The sequence below is a fragment of the Schistocerca serialis genome, chromosome 1 (assembly GCF_023864345.2).
Source record: "Schistocerca serialis cubense isolate TAMUIC-IGC-003099 chromosome 1, iqSchSeri2.2, whole genome shotgun sequence".
In the NCBI taxonomy this organism is placed as follows: domain Eukaryota; kingdom Metazoa; phylum Arthropoda; class Insecta; order Orthoptera; family Acrididae; genus Schistocerca; species Schistocerca serialis.
Window position 1 is genome coordinate 1,195,515,617 of NC_064638.1, and position 25,194 is coordinate 1,195,540,810.

The window sequence follows — 25,194 nt, forward strand, 5'->3', positions numbered from 1 at the left end:
AATCCTAAGAAGACTGTTATGGTGCCATTTACGAAGAGACATATTCAACACCCAAGTTGGAATCTAAAGCTCTTCGATGAAACTCTACCCGTGAAGGGAATAGTGAAATGTCTAGGGGTAACCTTAGATGAGAAGCTAACATGGACCCCTCACATTAACAGTATTTGATCCAAGGCAAAAAGTACTCTAGTGATTACTAGAAGGGCTTGTGGCAAAAGCTGAGGCCTGAGCCCCAGTGGCATGCACTGGATATACACTACAGTGGTCAGACCTAGGATTTGCTTCAGGGCTGTAGTGTGGTGGAAGAAGGTAGAGCAGCTGGTTACAGCTATGGATCTTCCTAAGGTGCAGAGGTTAGCCTGCTTAGCCATAACAGGTGGAATTAGCAGCACACCGATCGCTGGAATGGAAGCCATGCTGGACATGCCTCCACTACACCTTTGGGTCAAGACGGAGGCAGCAGCCGGAGCACACAGACTTAAAACTGGCAAAAACTGCGTCTCATTCGGATATCCAGATTCTCACACTAACACAGTGAGTGAGGTAAATACTATAGTAATGGCTGGGGAAATGCCTGCCGACTATATAATAACTCCCAACTGCTTCGACAAGTCTTACAATATAATAATTGGAAGCAGGGAGCAGTGGGAAAAAAAGTTCGACACCGTAAAGGGGACATTGTTTGGTTCACTGATGGGTCGAAAATAGACCAAGGCGTTGGGGAGGGGCGTACGGGGTGCAGCCAAGACTAGGGGGCATCATCTCTCTAGGAAAACTGGCCTCCCTATTCCAAATTGAAATTATTGCAATCGGGGCATGTGTGGAGGAGAATATGCGTAGGTGCTACAAGGACCATAGCATCTACATGTATTCAGACAGCCATGCTGCCCTGAAATCACTCGCAGCGCCTGCAACGAGATCTAAGATTGTTGCAGAATGCCACAAGGCTCTGGTGGAGCTAGGAGGAAGCAATAGGGTAAACCTACTATGGGTCCCTGGCCACTCAGGGATCTGTGGCAATGAACAAGCCGACAGATTGCCTAGAATGGGGACAGCAACTCCATTTATTGGACCCGAACCAGTCCTGACAATCACCAAGGCTATGATGAAATTAGAACTACGGAAATGGCTTAGGAAACAGCACGTAGGATATTGGACCAAGGTCCATAAATAAAAACATGATAACGTAATGATGCCCAAGCCATGTTTTAAAAGACGCTCTCTGATCCTGGGTTTGAACAGGAAAGAGATCAAACTCATGACTGGACTGATGACTACCCATGGAAATTAAAAAACACACCCTGAAGTAGGATCTGTGATGAGGGTGAAGAAACTGCATCACACCTAATCTTCGAATGCATGGCACTGGAGAGTAAAAAATACAGAATCCTCGGGACAACCAGACCTGAAGAAATTGTGTGCAATAAAAATCTGGTAGAGGGACTCCTTACGCTATTTAAGAGCATTGGTTGCCTTTTGCTAGATGTACAGGGAGCGATACCGCACAATAAACTTAGTTTCGGTGCGGGCAGTGGCGGGTTAGACCCAAACTGTTTTAGCTTCCCTGTTAAAATCAAATCAAATCAAACCAAACCCAGATTCATGATATTTTACGGTACACTCGAGAAATGGTCGTATGGGAAAATCCCCACTTCATCGCTAACTCGGAGATGCTGTGTCCCATCGCTCGTGCGTCGACTATAACACACAGATTGCCATTGTAGCAGCAGTGACCTATCTAACAACTCTGCCAGACACTTGTCGTCTTACATGGGCGTTGCCGACCGCAGCTCCGTGTTCTGCCTGTTTACATATCCTTGCATTTGAATACGCATGCCTATACCAGTTTCATAATAAAAGCAGTAACAAATTTAGATACTTGCAAACTCACTCTCAAAACTTATAGGGTACACCCGTTGACATTGAATCATGGAATTTGGCATGAAGCAAAGTTTCGCAGTAAAAGTAAAGGAGAAGCTTCGAAAATTGTTAATTTCTAATTACATCTCACGAAAAAAAATTTTATAAAGTGCATCAGCTGTTTATTGTCCCACTAATCATTTACCGGTTCCGGTTATTATCCATCATCCTGGATCTAGGGTACAACAGATTAGTTCAAAAATGTTCAAATGTGTGTGAAATCTTATGGGACTTAACTGCTAAGGTCATCAGTCCCTAAGCTTACACACTACTTAACCTAAATTATCCTAACAACAAACACACACACCCATGCTGGAGGGAGGACTCGAACCTCCGTCGAAACCAGCCGCACAGTCCATGACTTCAGCGCCTAAGACCGCTCGGCTAATCCCGCGCGGCAACAGATTAGTTAAAGACATCGCATTAGTCATCTACCGGTTTCAGTTCTTAACAATCATCCAGGATGTGGGATACAACGATTAGTTAAAAACAACCCATATTCTTTTGAAACTGAACCATATCGAAATTATCCACAGTTGTACAACCAATTTGTCTTAGAATACTGATAGTCAAATTTTATGTCAATTATACAGAAGTCACAGGAGAAACAAGACGAACAACTCCTACATCCTGGATCAAAGTTAGCAACCGAAATCGATAGATGACTAATGGGACATAAACGGCTGATGGTTAAAATGCAGTTTGATACAATATTTTACGGCTGTTGAACCTCACCTCATGAAAAAATTACAAAAAAATATTTCTTTTTTCATTTGATATATGACGTCAAGCATGAAATTAAAACAATTAATAGTTCTGAATTCAGTCTGACTGCAAATGTTTGTTTCACATGTTACTTGAAACGCAATGTCTACCTGCAGTAATCACGCCCGGATATTAGATGATTCCGAAATGTGCCATACGAGTAATGAAGTCATTCCTTGCCTGATGTTTGACTGTACCATTGCGACCCCATCAGCCTGAAAGCAGAACTGATGATTTGAAACTTCATGGAAAATTGAAACTGTGTACCGGACCGAGACTCGAACTCGGGACCTTTGCCTTTCGCGGGCAAGTGTTCTACCAACTGAGCTACCCAAGCACGACTCAAGACCCGTCCTCACAGCTTTACTTCTGCCAGTACCTCGTCTCCTACCTTCCAAACTTAACAGAAGTTCTCCTGCGAACCTTGCAGAACTAGCACTCCTGAAAGAAAGGATATTGCGGAGACATGGCTTAGCAAGGTTCGCAGGAGAGCTTCTGTTAAGTTTGGAAGGTAGGAGACGAGGTACTGGCAGAAGTAAAGCTGTGAGGACGGGGCGTGAGTCGTGGTTGGGTAGCTCAGTTGGTAGAGCACTTGCCCGCGAAAGGCAAAGGTCCCGAGTTCGAGTCTCGGTCCGGCACACAGTTTTAATCTGCCAGGAAGTTTCATATCAGCGCACACTCCGCTGCAGAGTGAAAATCTCATTCTGAGAACTGCTGATTTCAGTGACAATGGTCGCTTGTCTCCTGGATGACTTTTGTCACTTCCGTGTTGTTGATATTAAAACATTCTCGACTGGCTTGGAATCCCTGGGATCAGTATCTTGCCACTATCAACGTCGATAACAGGTAAAAGTGGTCGAGATTCTTGATTCTCGGAAAGGATAAACTGTCTCCATACACAGTTAGGTTTGCATGGAATCCTCAATTTGTCCTGTTTAAACCGGCCTATTCTTGTTTTTCACACTTAAATTATCTGTTACTTACATTAAAAACTTATGGAGAACGTCCTTAATTTTGACTCTATCTTCCATAAATTCATTATTAGCCTTTAAAGAAATTTCGTCATTTTCGTGATCCCTTTTTCCTGTCTCATTTTTAGGTAACGTCTCGTTCATGACAAGCTAGATTCCTCGGAAATTTTAATACAAATTAGTGCCTACCTTTCAAGACTGCAGGTCTTTTTCAATCGGTCAAGGATAATTCATTTCCGCGGAAGACTCGAGTATATAAAATGCCTTACCAATTTGGAATGGCCTTAGGTTAGACGACACGAACCGCGGAATATGTATACGCGGGCCGTACAAATGCTTTGTATGGAAGCTCCTTTGTAGATGAACTGCAGTTTCCCAGTATTCTACCACATGTCTGACTCTATTTTGAACTCATTATGTTTCCAAAAGTGCACAACTGTTTCTCTACATTCTCAAGCAGACTGGAAATGATTTTTGAAAGAAAGGATAATTGTCTGCTGTCTTAGGCATTAAGGTCAGTTATTTGTATAACTATGTACTAGTAAAGTAACGGATCTTTCGAGGCTAACGAATCAAAAAATAGAGAAGCTCAAGTCGCAGAAGAGACAATACTGCATAACAGAAATATGACCAGCAAATTCAAAAAGAGTCATAAACGATGTATTATTTAGAAAAATGCTAAACGCTTGTTTCAAACAACTTTATTACAGCAAATTTCAGAAAACAAAAGTAAAACGATTCGAGTCTCTCCTACAGTTCATGATTCACTGACATACGTTGCTGTGCGCGAAAAGGATGTTCTCAGACATTTTTTCCTGACGTTATTGCCTATGTGTGATAGTGTTAAACTTCTCTCAGCTTAGAATTCCCTCCTTACCTGAGCTGGTATGCCTTTAATGTCTTCCATGCTTCATTCGTGATGTGTTATTTTGCTGCAAAGGTAGCAGAATTCCCTAACTTCATCTACTTCGATGTCACCAGCTTTCCTGCTACGTTTATCACTAATCTCACTTCCATTACAACTACTTACTGCTATCAGTGCATAGTGTCTGACCTTTATATTGTTAATTCCATTCAGTGGGTTCTGTAATTCATCTCAACTTCCACTGAGGATGGCAATGTCATCAGCGAATCTCATCATTGATATTCTTTGCCTCGGAATTTCAATCCCATTCTTGAAGTCTTCTTTTATTTCCGTCATTGCTTTTTCGATGCGTAGACTGAACAGCAGGGGAGGAAGACAGCATCCCTGTACTGCATTCTTTCTCTTCCAAGTACTTCATTCTTGGTCTTCCATTTCTAATTATTCCTCTTGGCTTCTCTATACATTGTATTTATCTATTACATATTGTATTTATCCAACCTTCCATACAGTTTAAACCTGGTTTCCTGAGATTTCTATCATATTGCAGCATTTTGCAGTGCTGAAAATTTTTTCTAAATAGACGGAACCTAACGAGATGTCTTGATTGTGCTTACGTTTTGGGCCCATTACCAACTGTGTAATGTTACGCTCATGTGGAATTCATTGGTCACCTAACTACAAGATGAGGTGATTTGCTTGTGAAGCTCAGCCTCATGGCTGAGGGTGTGCCACAGCCGGTGCAGCTAAGAGAACAGCATGGCTCAGCCAGGTATGAAGACAGGCAGCGTGACTGAAAGATAGATGAGTTGCAACTCTTACAAAATCTATAATAAATCACAGTCAAATAAAGCAACTCTGAATACACCTACAAGTTCAGAAAAATGAGAGGCATCCAGTGACACAATAATATTTTCAACAACTCTAAAGCTATGGAAGTTAATATTTGACACTGACTAAACATTTCACAATAAACCTCTGAATTAAAAACTTTCAACACTTGATGCAGTTTCAACAAACTATATCTCACATGATAGCCTCGCACTGTAGCCATCATAACAGAAATCGATGCATCTATATCGACAATACCACAGTAAATGATTGCAACATTAATACCTCATATCTTCTCATACTAATTTATTTTATTAATTAATGAACATGTTACTATTTTGCCAGCTATGTATTTAACTATTGATTACAAGTGCTAATACAAAAGCATGGTAATTTAGGAAGTGGTCCGTTGAATATGTCAGCTGACACCAGTATTGAAAAGAGAACCAAAACACATTTGTATCAATCACAGCAAATAATTGTTTCAACAGTTTTTAAAGACAATTTGTTGTCATTTAATGTGAGGGCACTTGCGCAAGAATATTAGCCCACTTATTTACGACCAAATCTTTATTTGTAATATTTGTGAATGGTCTGAATGTGACCGAATGTTTACAATATTTCTTTTAGTAAATATTGTTTTTACATATTAGTTTAGTGTGGCAAGTGTTCAAGCTGAGTCACATCATGTCTGTAGAACTTAAGAACGATGTATTTTTGGTGGGGATGGCCTTCAGCTAATGGAGGAGCAGGCAGCGGCTGAACACCATTCGAGTCAAATGGAGAGAGATTTTTTTCGTATGGTTCGCTCAAGAGAGCTATTGTCGACAGTTTTACGTTATATTTCAAAGAGGGAGGGTACTTTGTAATGCATTCTTGAAGAAGGCAGACCTACCTGAGGTATTGTGTGGTATATGATCGTGTAGATGATAGATTCTGGGCAGTGTATGCCGCTATAAAACTTTTGAAGGCACTTATACAGTCCTTCTTGAAGAAGGTAGACCTGCTTGTGATACAGTAATTTTTTTTGGTCGAGTGAGTGAGAGTTTCTGGGCAGTGAACGGCTGCTACGACACTTTAATGTTTTCAAAGAAGCGGTCATTTTTATGTTTGTTCTGGAAGGAGGCACATCTGCTTGAGGTGACTTACTTATTTGGTCGCGTGGGTGATTGACTCTGGGCGGTGAACGGCCACTACGATACCCTATATCCGATTGTATAATGGAACTGAGAATAGATGGAGCATGAGTTCATACTCGTTCTCTCACATGTGCTAATTTGTAAATCACCGTGCTGAGCTCTGAACTACACACATCAAAAAAATTTTTGCATTATCCCGGTTCCCAGAACTCCTGAAGATGACGTTGACTGTGGATATTCTATCACAGAGGCAGTCCCTTTGACCGTTCGGAGCTGTCACTGAACCCGTCCAAAGGTGTAAACAACCATGCATGAGCAGCGCCTATTAGACGGAGGGGTTCATCAGCCGATCGGTTCCAGTCAGTCCACCAGGAAGAAGGTAGACGGCTCGTGTTGTCTGTAGTTCAACCATGCCTAGAAGGTTAATACTGCAGTTCGATCGCGTCCGCATTGTTACATTGTGCCAGGAAGGGCTCTCAACACGGGATGTGTCCAGGCGTCTCGGACTGAACCAAAACGATGTTGTTGGGACATGGAGAAGATAGAGAGAGGCAGGAACTGTCGTTAACATGCCTCGCTCAAGCCGTCCAAGGGCTACTACTGCAGTGGATGACCTGTACGTAAGGACTATGGCTCGGAGGAACCCTGACAGCAACGCCACCATATTGAATAATGCTTTTCGTGCAGCCACAGGATGTCGTGTTATGACTCAAACTGTGCACGCTAGGCTGAATGATGCGCAACTTCCCTCCCGACGTCCATGGCGAGGTCCATCTTTGCATCCACAACACCATGCAGCGGGGTACAGATGGGCCCAACAACATGACGAATGGACCGCTCAAGTTTGGCATCATGTTCTCTTCACCAATAAGTGTCACATATGCCTTCAATCAGAAAATCGTCGGAGACGTGTGTGGAGGCAACCCGGTCAGACTGAACGCCTTAGACAGCAAGTTCAGCAAGATGGAAGTTCCCTGCTGTTTTGGGGTGGCATTATGTGGGGCTGACTTACGCCGCTGGTGGTCATGGAAGGCGCCGTAACGGCTGTTGGATACGTGAATGTCATCCTCAGACCGATAGTGCAACAACATCGGCAGCATATTGGCGAGGTATTCGTCTTCATGGACGACAATTTGCGCTCCCATCGTGCAAATCTTGTGAATGACTTCCTTCAGGATAACGACATCGCTCGACTAGAGTGGCCAGCATGTTCTCCAGGCATGAATACTATGGAACAAGCCTGGGATGGATTGAAAAGGACTGTTTACTGACGACGAGACCCACCAACCACTCTGAGGGGTCTACGCCGAATGGCCGTTGAGGAGTGGGACAGTCTGGACCATCAGTGCCTTGATGAACTTGTGGATACTACGCCACGACGAATAGAGGCATGCATCAGTGCAAGAGGACGTGCTACTGGCTATTAAATGCACCGGTGTCTACAGAAATCTTGACTACCACCTGTGAAGGTCTCGCTGCACTGTGGTACAACATGCAAGGTGTGGTTTTCATTAGCAATAAAAAGGGAGGAAATGATATTTATGTTAATCTCTATTCCAATTTTCTGTACAGATCCCGAAACTCTCGGAACAGAGGTGATGCAAACTTTTTTTGATGTGTGTAAATGAATATCATAGGACCAGTTTCTGTTTACACGAGATGTACTTTCATGAATTATCATTATTCAACGAAATAGAATCCTTTGTATTAAATTATATATTTAACCTTTATACTGTATTCCTGTGTATTTTATTAATTCGAAATTCTAGCCAATGAGTAGACTATTTGACTGCGTGATCGCAGTTACATATTACTGTTGGCTGAGAATTAGCTGCGGGGCATGAATGTAGACATGCACGGCTCAATCCTGTGACCAAATGGAGCTATTCCTTTTAAACAGAGCCTTGAATTGCCATTGTTCGTGTAACACCAGATAAAAATGCATTTCGTTTGATCGTATGGAATGCTGTTTATTGCACAACTCCTCAGCTGAAAAGTTTTAGGTAACGTCTTAATCGCTTCGTCATGACTCCTTTTCTTGTGCCTTTACTTTTCCTAAACCCAAAATTATAGTAAACCAGCGTGCCCTAAGTTTTTTTTCTTCGTTCTTTTTTACGTAATTCTTGTCAGCAACGTGAATGTATGAGCTCTTAAGCTGGCTGCACTATGATTCATACATTTACCTGTCCTTGCTGTTTTTGGGATTGTGTAGATGATATTTTTCTGAAAATCTGATGGTACCTCTTGACTCTCATACATTCTACACAACAACTTTAATACTTGTTTAGCTGCCGCTTTGTCCATCGATTTTAGGTATTCCCAAAGAATGTTAGCTGTCCCTTCCAGCCTTATCTGATCGCAGCTCTTACGAAGCTCTTTTAAACTGTAACTCTAAAGTAGTGGTTCCCAACGTCAGGGTAATTACCCGCTGAGCAGTAAAATGTAATTTTGTGAGGAGCAAAAACGAAAGGGTTCAGTTGTGTTTCAGTCACGAAAATAAATTATTTCCAATAGGTTATTGCTATTATCACCCTTTCATAAGATTATAATACTGATTACAAAAGCTACCAATTATGACTTTTTTTCCAAATTAACGTACGACACAGTGTAGTAAGGGTTACTGTTTGTGCAATAAATGTATGAACATGTTCCTCAGATTGTACACATTACACACAAATCTTTGTACTTTGCACCAAGCATCTAAGCCAATAAAACTGAGACAAATACATCAGATGTGCTTAAATATCTGATGGAAATGCCTTCTCTAAATTTTACGTAGTTCCCAAAATAAAGCAGAAATGTCTTCATTATTCATTTCGCAACAATAAACGCAGTAATTGACAGTACAACATAACGGTAACTATGTAGTGGCTGCTACACTGCTGTAGGGGCTACACTGTGTTATTACTATTATTATTTTTATGACTAGTAGTAGTAGTAGTAGTAGTAGTAGTAGTAGTAGTAGTAGTACTAGGACTAGTACCAGTGGTCAGATACAAAACTTTGGTAACCCAAGGTCTTCTTATTCCTGTCAGTTCAGAAGTAAAGAGTCGAGGAATGAAGCGATCTGGTTTCAGACAGTAGGGCTAAGTATTGTGCAAGCGTTTTAATTTGGTTGATTTTCAGTGGGAGTGCAGTGAGTCGGTAGGGGGAAAGTTGTGCAGAGGAAGCATGTCTTGTAACAGGTGTCTACCACTCAGTGTGCATACCTTTCTTTTCTGCGAAAGAGTTACAGGTAGCACTCCTAGTACACTGAGAATTGCGTCATCATTCTGTAAAAAAGTTGTCAGAAATAAGCAGTAGCAGTCGTCTCATTGACTCATTACTTCGGGGTTACTAAGACATCTGAAAACTAAGTATCAATTATCACTCGTTATTTTTAAAATTAAAACCTTCGAAGAACTTTTTTTTATTTCAAAGGTTATCTAAACGTTATCTAAAGGTGCTAATCTTGATAACAAGGAAGGACAAGGCTGGGGGGAAGGGACACGTACTAACTAGTACTCGATTACGCTCAGGAGAAGTGGAATAGTCTCAGAAGATTATGAACCACAGCTCTAACACTGGATAGCTATGTCTTCCATAGACAGACCAGCCTTCCTCTAGTAGAGTCCTTCACTGTACCATTTCCACATGTCTGCTCTCTACTTTGCACTTAACAGCGAAATTCCCACTGTATTTTTAATGTTAGCACTCTTATTTTACGGTCCAAATAAAACTTTTTTTCAACCAAAATGACTTTTTGAACATGTTACGATTTCACGTCCGAACCAAAGCTCTAGAAATTAAAAATAACCCAAAGGGAAAGAGTGGTAGAAATATCAACAAATCAACGAACCTGTATTCTTATGGCACCGTGTTTTATAATTCTATTACGTAATTTATTATAATGGAGTGTCGTGTGAAAAATGTTCCATTACAATCTTCAGTAAACGTTACAATTTCGAAAAATCTTAAAAATCCTGTACTATCCTACCTTCCCCTACATCGAGGAAGGCAGAGGCTAGACTGTTTTAACTTGAATAAAATATATTATACAGAAGATTAGGATTTTTATGCAAGACTTGGTAAGTGGCAGTTACCCCTGCAAGCACAGACACAAACGAGAACAGCGGATGAATGCGACCTTCCGGGCGTAGCCGTCGCTGCTAGCAAGACGGGCAACGCTTCCTCTCCAAGTTTCTACTGCCGCGACTTCTTCTTCAGTAGCTGAGCTCATAATTCACGCAGCACGCGGCGGGAGTCCCGAGGCGAAGAAACGTATTCAAATTTCACTCCTTGTTGCCAGAGGGGACGTGGCGAGTGATCCAATAACGCGAGTCCTCCACTTCGCCGAGTCCCCGGTGCTTGATACGGAACCTCGAACGCTGCTTACCAGTTATGGCAGCATACGCCCACGTCGCGGGAAAAGTTGCACGTCCGCCCCCGCGCAGTGCGTGGGAGGGAGCTCACTGCCGCCATGAATATGCAGTCTCGCGCGCCCGCTGCGAAACACCACCTGCTGCTCCGTGTTTTCGCTTCTTCCTTTCTCGTCGATGAGGAAGCGTCGCAGTTGTATGTCGTAACCATCTCTCCACTGCTGCCTCAAATGAAAACAAAATGTAACCTCTTCAGTCTCAAGCAAAATTTTTCATTTATCTTCCGATAAGAGCGTTCCGTAAGGGTGTCATAAATGAGCATTGTAATGGTAGGTTTTCGTTACTGCTCAACTGGATAGAGATTTTCCTATGTCCAACCGGCTGGAAACTCGGACTCAAAACGACTATTCATGGCATATGGGCATGAAAATGCTAAGACAAATTAGTCTTTAATATTTTATTTTTATTATTATTTAGCGTATGGCTAATATAGACATATCATAAAATTAAATTGCGTATAGATATGTACATATTGACACACAAGAAACTTATGTTGGTCTTTACAACTGAATATCCAGTCCTTCAATCCAGCGCACTGCATCCGGATTTGCTAGCAGGAAGTCCTCTTGAGCACCGTGAAAGGCTCGAATCCTGCATTCACTGAAAATGTGGTGAACAGTCTGGTATGGAGCCCCGCAGTCACAGGCTGGATTGGGCAGCTTCTTTCACTTAAAGAGAGCATCCCTGCGTCACCCATGGCCGGTACGGATTCTGTTGAGAGTAGTCCAGGTCTTGCGTGGTAGGTCGAATCCACTTGGAAGTTTAGCACCTGAGAAGATGCTACGCAGGCGCACATGTGTCTCTCCTTTCCACCTACCTTTCCATTCTTCAAGAGGTTTGAAATCCTTAGCAACCTTGTCAGCAGCATTTCACAGAGTTGGATGGCGTGGTTTCAGTCTCTAACGATTTAAAAGTGGCAGATCGGTAGCCACGGGTAGGTTAGAATTTCTGGAGATCTTGTGGAATTCTCTCATAAGGGCAGTACATCTGCGGAGATTAAGGAGGCATTATACCGGTTAACAGTGGAAGCCAATAAACTGGAGTAGATCTGATTGCGCCAGATATTATGCGCATTGTCATATTCAGCTGTGTCAAAAAGTCTTGTATGATGACTGTTCATTGAAACAGGTGCACAATACTCAGCAGTTGAGTACACCAAGCCCAGAGCAGAAAATCGCAGGGTGGTTGCTGAAGATCCCCAGGTAGTTCCGCATAGCCTATGGAGGATGTTGTTTCGAGTCCTCAACTTTTGAGCTAAGTTAAGAAGGTGTTGTTTGAAGCATAGTGTACAGTCCAGCAGAAACAGTTCTTTTCAGAGCCCATCAACACGAAACATTGGACCAACTATCTTTAATATTAATAAATTATTAATAAATTTTGACATTTAGATACATTACTTACAGAGTATTACAAATGGGTGACACACGACAAGCAGTTTCAATCATCAGTTAATCTGAAATTCTGGTAGTACATCGCAATCAGTTTCCATTTATGAAAGTCAAAGAAACATTTTCTCTCATTAGTGAAACACAAATATATTCGGAATTCAGAGCATATCAATTTGGTTTTAGCTTCACAGCACATCCATTCATTTTTGTCTGTAATTGGGCAGAAAGACAAATATCTACTCTCCCTTTTCCTAACATCTGTATTTGGAACTTGACGTATCTCTGCGCGTTTCCTAGGTGTTATAGCACGAGATTCAGATTCAGTCTGAAGAGTAAACCTCCTGTCGTGCTAGAATTTCAGCTGAACTCAAGGATTCGCCAATATAAATCCTAAAATCCAGTAGATCCAAGATATATTTCGTGCTAGCACCAAGTCCCTGCTGATCCTTTCCGTACACAGTCCACGAGTTCACAATCGTCATATCAACGAAATGGAAGAAGACTCTTACAGGTCACTTCTTTGCGCTGCCATGACACAGTGAGCGGAACATCTCAGTGTAGCCAACAGCAGAAGCCAAATATCACTGAGAAAAAATCCAGAGACAGCTGTAATTGCACTTAAAGAAAAATAGAGAAGTAACGTCCATCTGGGTGGACGAGGGACTCAAGCTGTTAATATGGGGCAGTGAGTTATTCCAGACTAATGTGAAAAAATATACTAATCGCACTAATCAATAACAGAAGCGGTAAACGTCGTTAATTAAGCGTTAACATTACTACAGCCGTCGGCACAATCACTGTGCTTACGTCAACGTTGAGCGTGCAGAGTCCAACGTCCTGCCGAACGCTAAAAAATGATGCGACTTGTGTATACGGTACATCAGCCTCAACGTCATATACGCTATCGCAGCGCACTCCAGCGGCAATTATCGTCTTATCTGGCACACAAATCACACTGTTTACGAAATGTACGAGCAAAAAATTCCTACGTAAGCTCTATTAAAACGCACATTTCGTCTTTTGCCCATACGCGACCCACGTTCTTCTATCTCTTTTCTCTAAATTAAACCTTCAGTATCCATGAAGGCATATTCTAAGGCAAACAGGAAATTTGGAAATTTGTGGTAAGGACTATGTGACCAAACTGCTGAGGTCATCGGTCCCTAGGCTTACGCACTACTTAATCTAACTTAAACTAACTTACACTAAGGACAACACACACACCCATGCCCGAGGGAGGACTCGGACCTCCGACGGGGGAAGCCGCGCGAACCCTGGCAAGAAGCCTCAGATCGCACGGCTACCCCGCGTGGCCAGGAAAAAAGGAAAGTACAATGTCTAGTCACTAAGGATAGAGGATTTCAGAAGTTTTGTTACAAATAAGTGAGACACAAATTTACACTACTTCTCCAGATAAGATAAAAATTATTTCATCATTCTCACTTTTTGCTGAAACCCTAAGATCATTCTTATTTGCACACTGTTCCTATTCGGCAACACAATATTTACAAGGAGAAAAACACAGAACATAAAATAAGAAAATGCAAAATATCTTGCTGCGACGCAAATAGCGCAAGTTGTCTTGTACATTAAGGCAATCGAACAAACTCACTCCTCAGAAAGAGTAAACTTATTCATTACTCTACATTAAGGTTGTCTTTAGTACAAGAAGGGGTGCACAATGCTGTAATAAAAGATTTTGACCACTTACCAAATGATACAAAATTTCTGACAGACAGCAAAGCAAAATTTGAAAATAAACTGAGAAAGTTTCTCCTTGATAACTATTTCGTAGTATTTCCATCCGTGTAATGTGTAACAGGTGGTGGTTAGGAATTACTAACTTACATCTGTATGACTTTTTTTTTCTTTTTGTAATAAAAAAATAAATTAAAAATAAATTGTAAAAGACTCGGAAAAGTTCAGACTGTAACCTTATGTACAAATTAATTGGCGATGTGTGTACAGAATGACTAGCTCCACATCATTACGATCTATCGTGCAAACCGATCCATGGTACATGTAACTAACTAAGTTATATTTACATAACATCGAATACTACAGAATATTCTTTTATTACAAAATTGGAAAGTATCAGAAACTATTAGAAAAGGCGAAGTTAAGTAAAAAGAAGTATTCGTATCCAGTGAGACCCGAACCAGCAATACATCACTTGAATCAGTACAAATCTACGACGCTGCCTGTTACGTTATACCAACAGTGAATGACTTGTAACAATGATTCGCATCTTATCATCACCTGAAAGCCTTAATCATAAATACTTTATTAACTGACATTGAAACCTTCCCGTCTCCTCTATATCTCTTTTGTTATTGATAACCTTCCCTTTTACAATAAACTATGAAACCTTTCCTTAGGATTTCTATCTCTTGCTTAATAATAACAAATGAAATCTTCCGTTTGAAATTTATTCTCTTTCTCTATCTTCGCATACAAATTTAATTGCTGCTTATTAAAAGTGGTTTTCTGATTATTTCGACGAAACATAGAATGTGTCGTCGTCGTGGCCCTCAGTCGTTATCTGCAATAACCCAAAACTGTTCCTTACCTCTTTTACTGTTACTGGATCGCCATCTGACTGCTACATCGAACTGCGACATGAATATACTTACTCTGTTTTACTATACTCTATTAGCTGCTGGTAGGCTTTCATAATAAGTGGCTCTATTTATTACCAAAGCTGACGTTATTCTTTAATAGCAAAGCTGACCTTATTCTTTAATTAATTTGACTGAAATTACGAATCCATAGTTAAATTTTTTCTTGACAACAATAAAATTTTGCAAAGTTTTACAGTGATGGTTTTTGGGATGGATTATAATTAGAAATGCAATATTGCTGGCAAAAGTTAATTATATTCTGAATGAAATGATTTTACAAACGTTCAAATGGGACTTACAACTAGCATTGCGCAAACATACCTTCAGTAGTCTTGAGTTTCTCAAAAAATTAATTTTAATATTAGTTCCTCTTATTATAATAGATAGCTGATGTCTCTGTACATCGGTTTATAATCTCTTGTAAATCATAGTTGGTGGCTGGCAGGCACACCGCTCCTCTCAACCTCTCGCTTCAGACCTGCTACCGACTCGCTTCACATCTCGCTTACTACTGACTTCCTACGAACGCTAAAGTGCGGTCTCTCCTGCCAACAATGCTTTCTGGTGCAGACAATCCCTGCTACCATTACAAAATGTATCAATGCGCGGTCTTTTCCGCTCTTTTCTTAAAATGTATCCATACGCGGTTTCTCCCGCCCTTTTTAAAGTTATATCAACAATACTTTGGTGCAGACATTCCCTGCTACCACAATTATTTCCAACATGACAAATATTAATTATTCCTAATTAATCCTATTAATAAAATATAAACATCTTTCATAAATTGTGATTTGACAATAGACAATAGAAATATACACGTCTTACGCAACAATGATTCGCATCTTATCATCACCTGAAAGCCTTAATCATAGATACTTTAATAACTGACATTTTCTTATAACAAATCGTACAAAGAGCAATGCTTTTTTCGGTGGATGCTTAATGTACCGTTGCCCTGAAACAGCATACTTTCATAAAACGCAAGATAAGTTCTTTAACCACCAAAATAACATTCCCGTCGTTTTATTACAACAAATCACACAATTAACGACGGGTTTTCGAGAGATCCTAGATTTGTTGATGCTTAGAAACGGAATATACAATACAGCCTACATATGGGCTTCAACTGAAAGCCAGTACGACTCTGTGCTGCAGAGAAATGGCGTGCGTGGTTACTTACGTTGCGTTCTTCCATCTCATTGGTCTACTTCCAAACGCACATTCAGAATATCAGACACGCTAGATATAGCTCTGCACGTTCGGAAAGACTCTACAACGTGCTTTTTCCACGCTATGACGTCAGAAACTCGGCACGCTCAACGTTCGAATGCACGGCCCTAGTGTGTCAGCTTAACATATGAATTTAACGAGTACAAGATGGTCATAGATGTGAGTTTGGAAAGCAGGTAATTCCTGACATTAATGGGTGGTATTTCTTGTCACTATTTCAATTACTTCAGCTCACACCGACGACGAGCGTACTGTCGGCTATAACATTTACACCAGCATCAAAGCCAAAGGGCCCTGAAAATACAATTAAATATTAACATACAGAAGGATCACTTTATGTATTTATTTTATTGTTTACACAGGCCAAATCTCTCTCTTCGTCTCATGTATTTCGTAGTATCAGATATTAGGGTGTCAGTAGTCAACAAAATGACATAGTAATGGTCGCAGGGATAAAGCACCATAGCATATTTACTACGAAAAAAGTATAACAGAATAAAATCACGACATAATGTAAAACAATAACATTCTTTCTGCTGCTGCTGTTGTTACTGATGCTGTTGTTCCTGCTGCTGCTGTGGCTATTGTTGTTGTGTTTTTCATTCTGAAGATTAGTTTGGTACAGTTTTCCGCGGAAGAATATCTTATCAAAGTCGTTACATCGCTGCATACTACTGCAACATAATTCAATTTGAACCTGTGTGTTATAATCATATCTTGGCCTCTTCGTGCGCAATCCTTACTCTCCCGTCCCACCAACCCACACTTACCTGCAACCTGAGTATTTCCTTGATGTTTCAGGATGTATCCTGCCAACAAATCCCTTTTTTTGATCAAATTGTGCCCTATTTTTTTTTCTTCTCCATTACATTCAGTGGCACTTTATCGTTTGCACCTACCCCATTTTCAGCATTTTCATGTAGCACCAAATTTCAAAATATTTTGTTTGAATTGTTTCACTGTGCGAGGCTACACTCCAAATACAGTCGGAAAAGACTTCCCAACTCTCAAATTTTTATTTGATGTCAACAAATTTCTCTTCTTCAGAAATGCTTTTCTTTCTATCGCCAGTTCGCACAGTATGTCATTAATCCTCTCTGCTTCTATCATCGTTTAATACTTTGCCGGACAAATAGCAACGTAATACCAAACAAATACACAAATGTGAAGTTAAATAAATAAATGATTGAAAAACTGAATTATAACTACGTAAATTTGTCCTCCAGGGGTTAAACTATAGCGAAACAATGTTTCTATGTTTCAAACTTTTATGTCAAATTGAAACAGGTGATAGCGGGTCCACATCTGACTATAGTGAGGGGGGGGGGGGGGGGGGACCAATGGCTGGAAATGCATATTTATTGTGTTTTGGTCACACACAGCCTACACCGCAAAACAAATACATAGCTCATAGTAATTGTTCAAAGTGACAGCAGAAATTCTAAATACATGCATGGCAACGGCGCATGAAGTTCTGCCTTACTGTCTCAAACATCCCTAGTGTCTGTGGTACCATGGGACAGGTAGGGTGGACCCTAGCAAGGAGTTTTTCTGCCGCTTCTACTTGTGTTTCATATACTAACTTCTTGACGTAGCACCAAAGGAAAGTCTACACGTGTGAGATCAGTCGATCCTGCTGACCATGGGACAGGAGCTGACGATGCAGGTATGTGTTGTTCAAGTGCAGCCAAGAATAAAATTAAAGTGAGCTGGTGCACCAGCATTTTGAAACCACATCTGTTTGCGAACACCAAGCGTCTTTGAGAAAGTGCAGCAGAACTTCACGCACCACATCCATGGTTACACTGAGACTGGCTGTTATTACTTTCAACAGTTACTATGAGCTACGTTATTGTTATGTGGTATACCCCGCGCATGTCCCTAACACAACAAATATGCATTTCCGATCATTGATTCCGTATTTAAATATAATCGGTTTTGGACCCACTATCATCTGTTTCAGTTTGAGCCAAATGGTTCGAGACACCGTAACGTTACATGGCTCTGAGTCGAAATTTTTCATAATATGTGTCTTGAGTTCAAGAAATTTCTCATACTGTCCATGCTCGCACCAGCGAAAGCCATGACACTTAAAGGTAAGGTGTACTTCAAGTGAAAATATCGATGGACTGAATAGAAATTTTGTTAACTATTTATTTTATTTATTTACACTTCAAGTTCCGTAGGATCAAATTGAGGAGCAAATCCCCAAGGTCATGGAACGCATCAGTACATGATATTACAACATAAAAGCAATAACAGATAAAAATAAAATGTTTATGAACCCAAAAAAAAAATCAAGCCGTAAGTTTAAGTAAAAACAATAAAGAATACAACAAGAATCAGGTTAATTTTTCACTCGACAGAATAGAAGTGACCCATGAAGAAACTCTTCAGTTTCGATTTGAAAGCGCATGGATTAGTGCTAAGATTTTTGAATTCGAGTGGCAGCTTATTGAAAATGGATGCAGCAGTGTACTGCAAACCTTCCTGCACATGAGTTAAGCAAGTCCGATACAAATGGAGGTTTGATTTCCGTCGAGTATTAACTGAGTGAAAGCTGCTTATTATTGGGAAAAAGCTAGTACTGTTAACAAGAACTGACGTCAAGGAGTTTACATATTTAGAGGCCAATGTCAAAATACCCAGACTCGTGAACAGGGGTCGACAATAGGTTCGTGAACTTACACCACTAACTGCCCGAACCACCCGTTTCTGCGCCAAAAATATCCTTTGAGAAGAGTTATCCCAAAATATAGCACCATACGACATAAGCGAAAGAAAATAAGCAAAGTAGATTAATTTTCGTGTCGAACGATCACTCACTTCAGATACCTTTCGAATCGAAAAAATGGCAGCATTAAGTCTTTGAACAAGATCCTGAAAGTGGGCTTTCTATGACAGTTTGCTATCTATCTGAACATCTAGAAATCTGAACAGTTGCACTAATCATATGCCCATTCTGTGAAATTAAAATGTCAGGTTTTGTTGAATTATGTGTTAGAAACTGTAAAAACTGAGTCTTACCGTGATTTAGCGTTAGTTTATTTTTATGTTACCTCGTTCAATAGTTGTTTTTTGAAATGTTACAGACTGATTAGTTCTTAGTTTTAATGTTTTTAATTCCATAAAACAAGTTATGAATACCCTAAACAGATTCAGAAGGATGTAGGTTGCAGTAGGTACTGGGAGATGAAGACGCTTGCACAGGATAGAGTAGCATGGAGAGCTGCATCAAACCAGTCTCTAGACTGAAGACCACCACAACAACAAAACAAGTTACAAGCGTTAGGGTTGAATGGCCTTGTGCATGGGCAGGACCGCGTACAAAAAGCGCAATTTATCGGAGGTGGTCAAACTTCGAATTGTGGCAGATGCTCATTTGTAAACGCGAGAGAGACCCATTGCTGTGTACCAGTGTTCAGACTGGTTACTTAAATGTGACTGGCGTCAAGACCAAAGACAGCTGGGTTGTATGATAGGGTAAGTCGTCTGCGTAACGAAAATGGTCGGACTGCTAGTATTTCCGACCTAACATGCAAAGTGGCGTGCGCCTAGCCAGGGCGTAGTGACGACGAAATACGCAAAGGTGTACATGTAACAATGGCTACCAGTGCTGAAACGTGAATGCATCATTCAGCCGCCAGTCCGTCTCAACTTGTAACGACAAATAAAAGTACAGTGTCAACAACTATCAGATCTGTTTAGAAAATCACCAGTCAGTAATTTTAATTTGTGATTACTTTACTAGCAATGTAGAAGAAGTTAGATTACCTTAGCCAGCATTCCTCTTTCTTAAAGGAAATGTAAATATCAGTGCTGCTACACAGTATGAAGACAAAACTTGTCATCTGATACGTCGTACATTACAATGTTATACGCTCCTTCAGAGCAGCACTATTATTGCAACAACAATATGATCGCCTCTTTATAAGTCATTTGTTTAAAATAATCTTTCATCTAGTTACAAAAGTTAAAGAAATATTTATAGTCAAATTGAATTCAGTGCATTTTTGGTCAACAATAGTTTAGCTTTAGTAGCATATTTGACAAGAATATTAAAATTTCAGTTCACTTTTACATCTTGCATCTGAGTTTGAAGAGAAAAAATTTCTTTCAGGCAGGTAAATTTTCAAACATCAAGACAGTAAAGTCATCTAAAATTTGCAAAAAATAATTCAAGTTTGAAATATCAACACGCTCACAATCATTTCAGAAACGCGGAACAAAATTTGCTCCTTCACAGTTGGCGACCGATGTTCGTACAGTTAGTCAATTCTATGCAGGGGATAACTCACAGTAATTGATCAGCTGCTCTCGTCGGATCTTGATGAAATTATCTGCTGCTAATGTTGCTGATTGGAATCCGAAATGCACAGGAGCATGTGAGAGGTAGGAAGTGCGACTGTCTACGGAAAATGGGGCAGTGTTCTCCCTGGGATTGAACCCTGAATCAATGCTGTGCTTCGGTGAAAAAGTTCGATATGCAATTTATTTTAATGCCTTATCCAAATTAAGTATTTTCCGTAAGAATACGTGTTAAGACGTTTATTATTTAGTATCTGTGTTAGATCAAATGTGAATATTGCGTGTAGTAGTTCACTGAAGCTCAGCTGAGAGAGGTTGAAAGCACAGAACATGGCCGACGGCCTGCGTTTTTGTGAACGAATGCCGCGTGATCGGCCACGGCGGCAAAAAATCGCCGAAAGCATTGTGTGTGGCTGTCGGTTATAGTAAAGTTACCATATAAAAAATTTCAACTATTCATCCAATTTTATCGATGTTTGTAATAAACAATGTACATTGAAGAGATCAGGCCTAAAGAGAGCCAGTTGTACTTGACGTTAGAGAGACTGAAATTAAATAGACGTCACTTACATTGTAGATAAAAGCTACGTCAAAATAAAAACACAGAAGGAACATAATTTTTGTTTGTCGTTCAGGGTACAACTCTTTGCATCCCAATTTTAATTATATTACCAAATAGGTTTTGTATCGTTGCAACAACTCGTATATAGCCACAGAGGTCACTTTCGCAGTGTTCTTTGTTGGCAGCGGATACGGCAAAAATAGATCCGAATCCTGGTGGTAGTGGAAGGGTTTTCCATCTCCAGTATTTGACATCACCAGATATTCCATGGTTACCGATTAAAATTCATCAGGGCTGGAGGGCGTGTATTGATCAACCGTTCATTTATGTTAAGCATGGTGATACAACTGGCGCAATTAGAGAGAGGCGGGCACCGTCTTCGTTCTATCTCTGTCTCCAACGACTACAACAGCAAAAACACAGATTCTGAAGTCTATTCTCACTCTACGTGGCCACTCGCTCGTCACAGGTACGTAGCCGACACAATTAAATGGCGCGCTCTGTACAGGCTTATAGCTGACAAGGAAGAGTTACAGGAGTGTCAGTGTTCACAAAGTGTAAAAATGTCCTTATGGATAACATCGGAACTCGAAGAGGCGGGTGAACATAATACAGCTGGTTTAACTTAAACGATGAAGTGGGAGAATACTGGAAGAAATGGAGGCAACATCGTTTAATTTTCCTCATATGAACTCAGTCTTAGAAATATCATTTCAAACGATCGTATGCTGCCTTTTTCTTCCACTTTTTCAGTCCAAGATTTATTGAGAGAGAAGAACAGACACAGCCATTGTTTTGTGAAACTTTAATTTTGTATAAATCTTCATCTTGTTCTTTATGTTTTTTATTTATAGTGTCATATATATGCTGAAACTTGTTGATTTTATTCTGTTCATCAGTATCGTTGTCCAAAATTATGTTGCAGCCTACATATCAGAAACTGGAGTATTGTTGCAGTCCCTTGTCTTCAATAACAACTTTTGATTGGATTGAGTGTCTCACAGTCTCCCATAGCGAGCCGCAACATAAGTTTCAGTAGTGGATGTTTTCAAATTGTAGCATTGTCTTCCTAGCTAATAGAATATATACTCCAAATGTTGTATGTTTACATCATTATTCCGTATTACTACTGTATAATATGGCGTAATGTTTACATTGTTTTTACCTTCATGTACCTCACTCTTTCATTTTCTTATGAGATCCACAATATAGATCTTATAGGGTGTCAATGACATCCTATATCCCTTCCCGACACCTTCATTTATTACTATCTCTTCTGTTTTTGAGACTGTGTTTATGATTATTGTCTGTATAATGTGCTTCAGATATCAAGTTTCTTTCGTTACAGTCCTTACTCTGTTTCTAATGAGCGAGTCGAAAGGTTTCTCAAAGTCGATAAAAGCAACATGTGTTTTTAGATTGACTTCAATTGGTTTTCCTGAAATTCTTTCAAAAAAGAAAATAGTATCGTTTGCGAAGGGTTCCTTCCGACGGCCACTATGATCTTCTTCCAGAAATACGTTTGCCATTGCTCTCAAGCAATTATTTAATATTTTTGAGTAAATTTTATGAACTACATTTAAAAGATCAACACATCAGTAACTCCTACATGCATTTCTTAAGCCTCTTTTTTTTTTAAATAGAGGTTATCTCTGCGGTCTTTGAATCTGCAGACACTAACTAACTTCGTCAGCATTCTCTAAATAAAAGTAAAATCTTTAAGTCAGACATCGACTCTCCATAGCAAGTTCATCATTTATTTCATCTGGCCACAAGATTTATAATTTGTTAGGCTTTTTGAAACCTATTGGAGGTTGTCTAATGTTGTTAAATCAACTGTCTCATTGTACTGAGACGTCACATGTCACCTATTTGTTGCAACAGTTTCATCATACCGTAGTTTTTTATAATGTATTATCCATTATTCTTTATTGATTACGTCAATTCTAGCGTTTTCTCTTTTCGATTACGTTTCCCGACATTTAACAATGTATGTCTTGTTCGGTGTTTGTAATCAGTTTATCCCAAAAGTCTTGGTGTTCTTCTCCTGTCTCTTAGTCCCACATACTTAACCTCTTTCTTCTTGATTTTTTCTCACTCTTCCGACTGTTTCAAGCAGTGAGTTTTAAATAAATCCCTAATGCCATTCAATTCAATCCCTGAATCACTAAATGTTGGAGAACTTAACATATTCCGCAGAAATATATGTTGGTCAAGTTTTCCAACACTTTCCTGCTGCAACAAATACACTTTGAATACTTCCCCTGAAGAACAGTGTTTCTTTTCATAGAATTCTTCCTTTTGACTATTAATATATACTTCCTGTTAGCAGGAAATGATATGAATATGTGTCTGTTCCCTGTACATTCTTACATTCTCTACTTGATTTCTCATTTTTGAGTTTACATTAAAGTAATCTATTATGAATTTCAAGCCTCAGTGGTCCACCTATCCTCATATAAATCCTCTTTCCTGAAGAATGAGTTGAACATTTTAATTGATTATCTGTTGCAAACTGCCTTGTTCCCCAAAAGTGTTACCTACGTCTGTTATTACTTGGTCAATGATTCTTGCATTTGGGATCTCTTCGTTCTCAATTCAAAATTCACAAAGCTAACCATCCAATACGCTCCATTTCTATGAATAGCGCTTACCGTGATGTAACCAAATTTCTTCATGAATCTCTGAAAAAATCGTTTGCTTTCTAGAACAATTATTCCATCCCCAATAGTCACTTCTTAATCCATAAAATAAAAGATTTAGAATGCAGCACAGATACCAAGTTGTTATCACTAGGCATTAAAAATCTTTATAAAAATGTTTCCGTACAAGAAACACTTACACTCGTGGAAAAAAAATTACGCCATTTCCAAAAATAAATTTTAGACGAACAAATAACTGACTGTATGAATCTCATTACAATCGTAGTCAAATACAACTGCTTTGAATTTAATAACAATTGCATCAGCAGCCCGACGGTCTCGCTATGGGAAATCCGTGAGCCCGTATCCTTGTTTACATTTTCATTAACTTCTTCAAGCGTTTCTCAGCTACAGCGCTAGGCATTCTCTCCTATTTCAGATATGTCGATGATATTCGAGTCATCTAAAAAGGCCCTGTTGACAGCATTCACCTTATTTTCAATCTCTTCAATGAACTTCACGAGAAAATATCCTTCATCAGCGAACTCGAAAACGAGGCTCTTCAATTGAATTTTCTTGATTTAACGCTTACAGTAGAAGAAAATAAAATCTCATTTAATGTTTTTCGTAAGGAAAGAGATACAGAACAGATCGAACCTGCGTTTTCTATGCCACCACCATCTCATAAGAACGCTTTCTTTCACTCTGCTATTTACAGAGCTAGTTCTATTCCACTCTCGAAAGATACGCTACTGGCCATTAAATTTGCTGCACCAAGAAGAAACGCAGATGATAAAAGGGTATTCATTGGACAAATATATTATACTAGAACTGACATGTGATTACGTTTTCACGCAATTTGGGTGCATAGACCCTGAGAAATCAGTACCCAGAACAACCACCTCTGGCCGTAATAACGTCCTTGATCGCCTCGGCATTGAGTCAAACAGAGCTTGGATGGCGTGTACAGGTACAGCTGCCCATGCCACTTTAACACGATACCACAGTTCATCAGGAGTAGTGACTGGCGTATTGTGACGAGCCAGTTGCTCGGCCACCATGGACCAGACGTTTTCAGTTGGTGAGAGATCTGGAGAATGTGCTGGCCAGGGCAGCAGTTGAACATTTTCTGTATCCAGAAAGGCCCGTACAGGACCTGCAACATGCGGTCGTGGATTATCCTGCTGAAATGTAGGGTTTCGCAGGGATCGAATGAAGGGTAGAGCCACGGGTCGTAACATACCTGAAATGTAACGTCCACTGTTCAAAGTGCCGTCAATGCGAACAAGAGGTGACCGAGACGTGTAACCAATGACACTCCATACCATCACGCCGGGTGATACGGCAGTATGGCGATGACGAATACACGCTTCCAATGTGTGTTCACCGCGATGTCGCCAAACACGGATGCGACCATCATGATGCTGTAAACAGAACCTGGACTCATCCGAAAAAATGACGTTTTGCCATTCGTGCACCCTGGTTCGTCGTTGAGTACACCACCGCAGGTGCTCCTGTCTCTGATGCAGCGACAAGG

General features: G+C 40.1%; 1 non-coding gene across 1 annotated transcript; it reads left to right on the forward strand.

Moving 5' to 3' along the window:
* Positions 1 to 3,250: 3,250 nt before the first annotated feature.
* Trnas-cga (transfer RNA serine (anticodon CGA)) lies at positions 3,251 to 3,325 on the forward strand. Its single transcript has one exon. It is a non-coding gene; the product is annotated as a tRNA-Ser (tRNA).
* Positions 3,326 to 25,194: the final 21,869 nt, after the last annotated feature.